The sequence below is a fragment of the Monodon monoceros genome, unplaced genomic scaffold (assembly GCF_005190385.1).
Source record: "Monodon monoceros isolate NGI ecotype Baffin Bay Population unplaced genomic scaffold, NGI_Narwhal_1 Super_Scaffold_20, whole genome shotgun sequence".
Lineage (NCBI taxonomy): Eukaryota > Metazoa > Chordata > Mammalia > Artiodactyla > Monodontidae > Monodon > Monodon monoceros.
This window is the reverse complement of record NW_021703777.1, coordinates 15,318,797-15,329,488: the sequence shown is the minus strand read 5'-3', so window position 1 is coordinate 15,329,488 and position 10,692 is coordinate 15,318,797.

Below are 10,692 nucleotides of genomic sequence, written 5' to 3'. Positions count from 1 at the left end.
CTGGCACTTTGCAGAACTCAGATATACTGCAGTTTCATTCCTAACCTTTAGTTCCCAGGTCTGGTCTTTCTGTACAGTGCCACATCCTTCTGATTCCAGTAAACCATCTTTCTGGATCACTGCCTAATCCTGGCTCTCTGACTCCCATGAGTCCTCTTGCTTGCCGAGATTTCTTCTTCTATGTATACTTGGGTCCTCTTATACTTCACTTCAACAACCAAAAGGATCTTTCAAATCTTTGAATGCCTAGCCCTTCTGATTGGCTCTCTTTTTAATACTTGCTTAAGTTTCACAAAGATTTCTTCTATTATATTCCAAGAAGTAGGAGGTATTGAGGATATAATAGGAAGAAATAAGACAACAAATAGCTATTCCCTTGTGGAAATAATAGTCTAGTGAGGGAGCAAAACAGAAACAAAGACTATAAGAAAGTAACCTTATTAGAAGTTAATACAAGTGCTATTAAAGGAATAAATGGGTGCTCTGGTAGGGGAAAGTGTGGGTTAGGTGAGTACTGATTTAATGGTGCAGTTAGGAAAGGACTTTCTGGGGAAGTAGAGTTTAAACTGGAGCACGCAAATGTATATGACATGTGTAAGTAGTGAAGGGAAGAATATTGCAAAGAGAAGAATCTGTATGCACAAGGATATGTGGGTAGAAAAGAACTCAGCATGTTCAAGGAACTGAAAGGAAATTGGTTTGGTGGGTGACAAGTTGAATTAGATGAGGTTAGAAAGGTAGATGGAAACCATGGTTTTAAAAAAAGTCATACTATATTTGTTTTAAGCAGGATATTGATAAAAGCTGCTTTCCATTTTAAGAAGGCTTTTCTAGCTGCTTCATTAAAAATTGATTTAAAATGACAAATGCAGTCATGAAGAGACCATTAGAAAGCTGTTCCAGTTTTGTAGACAATGAAAGTTGGTGGCTTGGGCTTGGGTGGCAACACTGAAGATGGAGCTAAGTGAAGTACCCCATATATGTCTGTGTGATAAAAATTTACAAGGTTCAGCTAGGGTGAGGTAGTAAGAGAAAGGGTAATAAATGCCAAGATTTCTTACTTGAGTAGCCAGGTGTGTAGAAATGTCCAGAAATGTCTTTTAATTAAATGGGAAGAACTAAGGGAATTAGGATGGACTTCGGAAGTAAAATCAATAGTTTGGATTTAGACATGCTCAGCTTGAGATGTCTGTGAAACGTCCGAGTGGAAATGTCAATTATCAATTTCATATATGAGTCTGTAGTTCAGAGGAGACGTCTAAGCTGCAGATGGAAATTAGAGAAATCTGGCATATTTCATAGGGATGAATGACAATTTAGGAAGAGAGTGTAGAAAGGAAAGGAAATAAAACTTAGGACAGACTTCTGACTAATTCCAACATTCAAGGTAGAGGAGAAACTAGTCACAAAGATTCAGAATTGGCCAGAGAAGAAAAATAAAATCCAAGAGGGTGTCTCTGAAGCCAGACATGAGTAGAAGGATGAGATCAACAGCACTGAACACTTCTAAGAGGTGAGTAAAATGATAATGTTAATTTCCAATTCTGACAGCTTCATTATGCCAATATTCTTTGCATCAGTACTTAATTTTGAAAAATCTCAAAATAAGTAAATAATCCTAACAGTGCCCAGATATCAGAAGAAATCTTTCTGGTGCAGAAGGAGTAACTGAGTTAAATAAGTAATTATCAAGCACAGCCATTTACTCTGGGAAGGGCTCCTAAAATTTGAAAGCAATACATTTTCAAATTCTTTTGTTGAGATGCTTCCTACATTGTTTTCATTAATAATTAACTACTAATCAAAGTAGGGTCATGTTACAAATATTTGTTTTGTCTTAAAATAATGTTTCTACTATATCAATTATTACAACCTATCTAGATCTCGTAGTTTTATTGAATTTTGGCATATTGATGATTATCCTTTAACTGTAGATATGGTCCTTTTTGACTCCTTGTTTTTTCTTTTATGTTTCACAACAATCAGGAATAATTATGCAAAAGATTCGAGATTGTCACATTATCTTAGTTTTTACTTGGATTTGCAGCTTGCTTATTTATTGGGCTAGAATTTCTCCCAACTGCAAGATCAACTTCTCATTTTGGTGATATTTACCATTAAATCTGTTAGTTGATACTGTGTATGATATTTAAGTAGGAAGAGATCCATAGATATCAGATAATCACATGAAATCGACATGATATTGAAAGCCATATTAAAATGTAAAAGGATAAAAAGCTCTTTCAAGTAATATCTTTCTTTTCAAGTTATGCTCTACAAAATAAATAAAACTTTGGTGAATAAGGGTTGAAGAATATTCTCATCTACAGTACAGGTTAGACTTTAAAGTACACTACTAGTTCTATTTATGTATTCAGTGTTCTTTCCATCCATGAAGTCCACAAAGGTGGGTGCCATATCTATTACTCTCAACAATGGCACCATGCCTGTTACACAGAAATCTCTCAGTAGATATTTGGTAATGAGTGAGTTTAAAATGGTTAAATGCAAGAGTTGGTCCCCAAATTCCAATATTCCAATTACAACTTAACTTTATACTACTTACATTTGAGCCCTATGAAACTAGTTGTATTATGCCATACTTGGAATAGAGGAATTCTTCCCAGTAATAAGCGCGTGTATTTATACACAAAAAGAAAGAGAGACAGAGAGAGAGGAAGGAAGGAAGGAAGGAAGGAAGGAAGGAAGGGAAGGAGGGAGGGAGGGAGGGAGGGAGGTATAGAAGGAGGAAGGAAAAGAAAAAAATTCTCAGAACTTACTTCTCTTCCTCTATTTGCCCAGATGATCAGTGATTGGGGTTCAAAAAAATTTTTCCTACACACTCAATGGCTAACACTAAACTCCAGCAAGATTGCAAAGAAACTGGATCACTTACATATTACTGGTGGGAATGTAAAATAGTACAGCCACTCTGGAAAATAGTTCGACTGTTACTTATAAAACTAGTCATGCAAGTACTATACGATGCAGCAATTTCACTCTTGAGCATTTACACCAGAAAAAATAGATACTTATGTTCACACAAAGACCTGTACAAAAATATTCACAGCAGCTGTATTCATAATAGCCAAAATCTATAAATGACCAGATGTTCTTCAACAGGCAAATGTTTAAACAATGTTATATCTACACCATGGAATACTACTCAGCAATAAAAAGGAATGAACTATTAAAAAACTCAACAACTTGGATGACTTGTCAGGGAATTATGCTCTGTGGAGAAAGACAATCTAAAAGGTAATATACTGTGCAATTTAAATATTTAATTTAAAATGCAAAATAAATGTGATCTTCTCTCACTATCTTTATACACTGGGTAGGGCATTTAAAAACCAAGACATAATTCTGAATTTTAAAAATCTAATCAAGCTTTATAAGACTCTCATGACATTGTTCTTATTTTTCTCATTTTGGTTAGCCAAACACTAATCCATGTACACGCCTTTAGATAGTGATGATTTGGAATAATACATTACCTAGAAATTCCAAAAATCAATAAACAATTTTCCCAAGTGTAAAACACTGAGTATATAGGTACCAAAATGATCATAATCTTAGCTGTATCTATTCAATATGTACAGGGACTGCTCCCAAAATCTATTCTCTCTCCCACTTTCTCCACCACCCCTCACTCTCACCTTTTTCTTTCTTCTTTTGTACCTTATTTTCCATAGAGTTTGGGACTGGGCAGAAGACCTCCTGCTCAGTTATGTGTCATAGAGCTAAGTTCTGAATATCCATTGGGATAGCAATTATAAATAATATATATAGTATATATTATTATATATAATAATAGTAATAACAACAACAACAGAAAATAACAAGTGCTGTCAAGGATGTGGACATTTGGAACCCTGAGCATTGTTGGCAAGAATGTGAAATGGTGAAGCCACTGTGGATAATAACAATACGGTGGTCCCTCAAAATATTAAACATAGAATTATCATATGATCCAACAATTCTATTTCTGGGTCCATTCCCCAAAGAATTGAAAGCAGGGACTCAACTAGGTATTTCCACACCCATGTTCACAGCAGAATTATTCTCAAGAGCCAAAAGGTAAAAGCAATCCAAGTATTTTTGGCCAATGAAAGAAAAATTAAATGTGTTACATATATATATATATATATATATATATACACACACACACATATAATATTGAATATTATTCAGTCTTAAAAAGGAAGGAAATTCTGATAAATGGTACAAAATGGATGAAACTTGAGGACATTACTCTAAGTGAAATAAGCTAATTGCAAAAGGGCAAATATTGTATGATTCTGCTTATATGAAGTCTTATAATAGTCAAATTCATAGAGATAGAAGGTAGAATGGTGGTTGCCAGGGGCTGGGGAGAGGGAGGAATATGGAGTTATTATTTAATGGCTATGGAGTTTTAGTTAGAGAAGATAAGAAAGTTCTGGAGATCGATGGTTGCAATGGTTTCACAAAAATGTGAATGTACTTCATGTCACAGAACTGTACATTTTAAAGTGACTAAAATGGTAATTTTTTACATATATTTAATCACAATTTAAAAAATAAATAATATTTCCTTTATCTGAATTGAATTGAGTGATGTGAGAAACTAAAGGCTGAAAGACACAAATAAGGACTGAGGAAAACAAAGACAAGAGGATGGAAGAGAATGAGCATGTGGGTTTTCTGTATTTATGGGAACAACATAGATGTTGTTTCCAATTTTGTTTTTAATCTGTTATTAGGTTTGAAAGAATAATAAATACTGAATAGTTTTCAGAGTAAATCTGGCAGAAAAAGTAAAATAATTGTGTGTGAAACCTTCTGAATAATCGTGCAATTGCTATAAACTGGCATAAGGAGAACCCACATGAAATAGATGTCCTTAAGTAAATATAAAAGGTATCTGCTATCTTTCAGTCATTCATACTATCTCATTAGGTACTACTGAGACCTGAAGAATAATGACCCCTCGTTTTCAGTAATTTTGTAATCACCATGTAGAATATTACTCGTTTCAATTTCATCATCTGTGTCAACAAATTTAGGGTAGAATATGCCACAAAGCAACTGAAACTTATATGTAATATTTTTTCCAAATTTGAACATATAACAGATGTTGTCAGAAAAACAGGATAAACTATTCTAACATGTTTGTTATACTTTGTTTTCCCCTGGTCCTTATATCTGAAAATGTGGGCATCTCTAATGACTTTTAACACTTCATTTTTGCTTTTATTTTTGTTTGAGGATGCAAGGAAATAGAATTGATGTGAAGAGAAATCTTATTGGGTAAGATTTCAACTGTCTTGATATTCAACTTTAGAAAAAAAACAATTTTTTCCTTTGGAGATATCTCCTAAAACTTTTAGAAAATTGTTTATTTTTTTAATTGAAGTACAGTTGATTTACAATGTTGTGCAGATCTCTTCTGTACAGCAAAAGACATATATACATTATTTTTTAATATCTTTTTCTATTATGGTTTATCCCAGGAGATTGGATATAGTTCTCTGGGCTATACAGTAGGACCTTGTTGTTTATCCATTCTAAATGTAATAGTTTGCATCTACCAACCCCAAACTCCCAGTCCATCCCTCTTCCTCCCCTGATCCCCTTTGGCAACCACAAGTCTGATCTCAATGTCTGTGAGTCTGTTTCTGTTTTGTAGATAGGTTCATTTGTGCCATATTTTAGATTCCACATGTGACTTCATATGGTATTTGTCTTTCTCTTTTTGACTTACTTCACTTAGTGTGATAATCTTTAGGTCCATCCATATTGCTGCAAATGGCATTATTTTGTTCTTTTTTATGGCTGAGTAGTATTCCATTGTGTGTGTGTGTGTGTGTGTGTGTGTGTGTGTGTGTGTGTGTGTGTGTATACACTGCATCTTTATCCATTCATCTTTCAATGGACATTTAGGTTGTTTCCATGTTTTGGCTATTGTGAATAGTGCTGCTACGAACATAGGGGGTGCATGTATCTTTTTGAATTATACTTTGTCCTGGTATATGCCCAGGAGTGGAACTGCTGGATCATATGTTAGTTCCATTTTTAGTTTTCTGAGGAACCTCCATACTGTTTTCCAAAGTGGCTGCACAAACTTACATTCCCACCAACAGTGTAGGAGGGTTCCCTTTTCTCTACACCCTCTCCAGCATTTGTTATTTGCAGACTTCTTAATGATGGCCATTCTTTCTGGTGTGAAGTGATACTTCATTGTAGTTTTGATTTGCATTTCTCTAATAATTAGTGACATTGAGCATCTTTTCATGTGCCTACTGGCCATCTGTATGTCTTCTTTGGAGAAATGTTTATTACGGTCTTCTGTCCATTTTTTGATTGGGTTGTCTTTTTTGTTGTTGTTGAGTTTGAGCTGTTTGTATATTTTGGAGATTAAGCTCTTGTTGGTTGCATCATTTGCAAATATTTTCTCCCATTCTGTAGGTTGTCTTTTTTTTTTTTTTTTTTTTTGTGGTTTCCTTTGCTGTGCAAAGACTTGTGAATTTGATTAGGTCCCATTTGCTTATTTTTGTTTTTATTTCTATTGCCTTGGGAGACTGACCTAAGAAAACATTGGTACAATTTATGTCAGAGAATGTTTTGTCTATGCTCTCTTCTATGATTATTATGGTGTCATGTCTTATGTTTAAGTTTCTAAGCCATTTTGAGTTTATTTTTGTGCATGGTCTGAGGGTGTGTTCTAACTTCATTGATTTACATGTAGCTGTACAACTTTCCCAGCACTACTTGCTGAAGAGACTTTTCCATTTTATATTCTTGCCTACTTTGTCTAAGACTAATTGACCGTAGGTGTGTGGGTTTATTTCTGGGCTCTCTATTCTGTACAATTGATCTGTATGTCTGTTTTTGTACCAATACCACACTCTCTTGATTACTGTAGCTTTGTAGTAGCGTCTGAAGTCTGGGAGAGTTATGCCTCCTGTTTTGTTTGTTTTCCTCAGGATTGCTTTGGCAATTCTGGGTCTTTTATGTTTCCATATAACTTTTTGGATAGGAAATTGTTTAAAACAGTTATCTTTTACTACGAAGGAAATTTTAAAAGTAAAATTTAATTTTTCTATTTATTTCCTCCTTTTTATTTTATTTATTTATTTTTTGTGGTACGCGGGCCTCTCACTGTTGTGGCCTCTCTCATTGCGGAGCACAGGCTCCGGATGCGCAGGCTCAACGGCCATGGCTCACGGGCCCAGCAGCTCCGTGGCATGTGGGATCTTCCCGGACCAGGGCACGAACCCGTGTCCCCTGCATCGGTAGGCGGACTCTCAACCACTGCGCCACCAGGGAAGCCCTATTTCTTCCTTCTTAAATCTCAGAAAACACATGTTGAAAAAGGAAATTTTATTGAAAACAAAAGTACTTTTCAATTAAACTGAGATATTTGCCAAGTATGAATCACCTACTTTATTTAATATTAAAGGTTCGGAACAATAATCTAATCATCTTCAGAATATTTAACTCTTATTTTCTTAGTTTGGCCCTGTGTCACAGTAAGTGTCCTGATATTAGAGTATTACATATTTTGCTGTTTAAAAGACTGTTTTAAAGGAAAATTCAAATATTTATGAAAGGTTACAGACAATAAATAGCAAATGTAAGCTCAATTTAGAACATTCATTCTTTTCCTGCACAGAGTAATAGACTTAAATCACTTCACATATGGAAATTCACATTTGACGGCCAGTGAGCTGTGAACTTTCCCCATGTATCAAAATTACTGCAACACCTGGAGCAAATTTCTCTGTGATGATGCACTGCAGTTGCACCCTAAAGTGTTCAATAGCTTTCAGAATCTCTTGTTCTTACCCAAATGTGATTTCCACTGATGTAGTACTGCACTGTATTTCAGAAGTTTTTTCAAACTTTGATTTAATATCAACTGATTTAATTTTAAATGTTACTCATAGAAAGTAACATCTATCCAAATGCATTTATAAATGGATATTTCTTCTGATTCTCTGTTTTTATCTGGAGTACTTTTATCTAGAGTACTGAATGTATTGATTATAAAAACATATTTAGATTTGGTTTATACATATTGTAACAGAAGAGATCTTTAGGCATTTTCATTTTTACCCTAGAGCATTCTGAAACAAAAATAGAGACATGGAAAAAGTCATAAAACTTTGAAATGATGCATCGTATTTCTATTTGTTAATTAAAACATACATGCACTAAAATGCACACAATGCATAATATATGCTGCCAGGTACTTTTCTAAGCATTTCACATACCTTAACTTTGTTTGTTGATCCTCAAAATAATCCTATGAGGTGGGTATTATTATTATTCCCATATTAGAGAAGAAGAAACTGAAATAACTTGCTCACAACAATTAAGTAGCAAAGTAAAGATCTGAGCTCAGGAGTCTAGTCTAGATTTGGTGTTGCTAACTGTAAATTTGGACATATTTTAACAAATGTCTTCTAGCTTGGAATACTTAAGCCTTAGCCACAAGCTCCTGACTAAAATTTCTCTGCTTTAAAGGTACATCAAAGCAAAGGGACTCCTTTGCTGGGCTCACGAAGATGCACATAATCAGGCTGGCAGGAGGGAGGGTAGCTTCACCGGATGCTAGAATATTTAAAAAATAAGTGATGCCACAGGAGCTACATTATGATGGGTCTCTCCCTTTGGCTACTGATTAGAATTTGTGTATCTGCCCTTTGAGTGGTAGTAGAGAGGACTGCGCTACTGTGGCAACATACATTTCTAACAGAGGAAATGCCTTCAAAGGGATGCTACACAGCTGTACTCCCCAAATACATTTCATGGAACAGTAGTTGAGTAGGATCGATCTTTTTCATTTAATATATTTGAATCCCTTTAATGTGTCCAGCTAATTATTGTTACTTAAGAAGAAAATTCAGATAAAAATAAGTGAAGTGGTCTAAGTCTTATTTTATAAACACAAATATATAAGAAATACTGTATCTATTTAGAAATCAAAATAAGCTCAATTTTGAGTTACCCATCTTGCTAGTTTGGCAGGAAATTCAACATTAGTCATTATCAGAGTCTCTCTACTTCTTGCCTACAATTTCAGATTGCACAAGAACACAAGAGGTTTAGAATGCTCCAGCAAAAGATGTGGGGACTATCGCTCATGATCACAGCAACTGCAAACATCCTCATTGTCTCAGACCATGTGATGCCATATGGCAGGCTACACTGTGGCTTTTGTGTGCAGCTTGAGCCACAGGACTTTTTTTCTAAAGTTTAAGGCCCTGGGACCTAGGGTCCTACCCATACAGCCATTACTCTCTGGGTTTTGTTTTTTGTTTTTTTTTTTTTACTCTCTGGGTTTTGTCACCTGTCATGGGCGATGTCGTAAAATGAGAATGCATCTGTGTTATACCCAGGACCTGTTGATCTCAGGACTGGTTCCCAGGCTGGGGAAATTTCTCATTTATGACTCTGTTCAAAACTCTCTCTTTCCCCTGTAGGTCATTATCATCCTTTCTTAAATAATCTTAGGCTTTCACAAAGAGAGAAAGAAGAGAAACTGATCACTTCAATAATCATCTGCTTTGGGCCAAAAGAAATCAGAAAGAGTCTTGCTCCTTGCTTGAATAAGGAGAAGAGGACATTGCAGGAAATTTAAAATGAGATAAAACCTCAATACATTTATTCTGTCACCAAAATTAAACACATTTCTTTCCTGCAGTACTTCCCAGAATATTTAATCTCTATGTATTACTAAACAAAAGATTTATTATGTAGTATTTTCCAAACATCTTTGTCCATGAAAACTTTGTAGGTTTTTCTCTTCTCTGAAGAGCATCTTTCCAGAACTAGTTTGGAAAATGTTTCTCTTGGAGAATGTCTGGACCTCTAAGATTCTCCACATTTGGGTTTCCTAAACCTCACAGTTTCACACTGCTTCTATTCCCAGAGAGCACAAGAGAAGACAGCTTGTTTTATAATGGCTCAGAAGACTTACCTCTATATTTTTTATATTTAAAAAGGAGATGGAAATGTTCTAAAGAAACTTAATGTGTGCTCTTTATGAAGTTCCTTCACAGGTAATTAATAACATTTTTTCTCTAAACCTGCTTTTTACGGAGGAGGGCTCTGTGTCTTTTCAGGATAAACAAAGCAACAGGTGAGGGGGGTTGTGTTATTTAATGATTCTGCCATTAATTCTGCCATTAAAGAATGATAAAATTGAGCACAGGCAAGCTTCCTTCTTTTGAATCACTGGATTTATTGAAAGTTAAGCAACAGGGGATACAGAAACATTTCTCTTTTCCTATAGTTCAAGGAAAATAAAGCTCAGAAAGAAAGAACACAGAAGAAACTTGTCAGTATGTAGCAAACAAAAGTCATCTGTGCATTCTTTGGATTAAGACTTGGTGATGTATTGAAATGTTGGGTAATTCATTGTCTAAATGCTGTCTCCAGTGCTTTGTAATTTGAATTCAGAAGTGCGATTTTATTTCCTTTTTGGTGGCAATATTATTTCATATAAAGAAGAGTTATATGGGGCTTCCCCAGTGGCGCAGGGGTTGAGAGTCTGCCTGCCGATGCAGGGGACACGGTTTCGTGCCCCGGTCAGGGAAGATCCCACATGCCGCGGAGCGGGCTCGCTGAGCCTATGCTCTGCAATGGGAGAGGCCACAACAGTGAGGGGCCCACGTACTGCAAAAAAAAAAAAAAAAAAAAAAA